The following is a 211-nucleotide window of genomic DNA, read 5'->3' on the forward strand; positions in this document are numbered from 1 at the left end:
ATTATTGATGTATTTATATAATTTCTGGCTGTTGGGACTGGGGCGGTTCTGAAGGCAAGTGGTTACGGGATTAAAGTTCAGCCTCGAGGAAAGGCAGCGTTAGAGAATGTGTAGATATGAATGCCATATACTTAGTTAGAGTTATGAGAGAAGGACGGGAAGTTGAATGACTTTCTCTGGAAAACGGGTAGTGGCCACCGATTAATTATTA

The sequence above is a fragment of the Palaemon carinicauda genome, chromosome 24, assembly GCF_036898095.1.
Source record: "Palaemon carinicauda isolate YSFRI2023 chromosome 24, ASM3689809v2, whole genome shotgun sequence".
Lineage (NCBI taxonomy): Eukaryota > Metazoa > Arthropoda > Malacostraca > Decapoda > Palaemonidae > Palaemon > Palaemon carinicauda.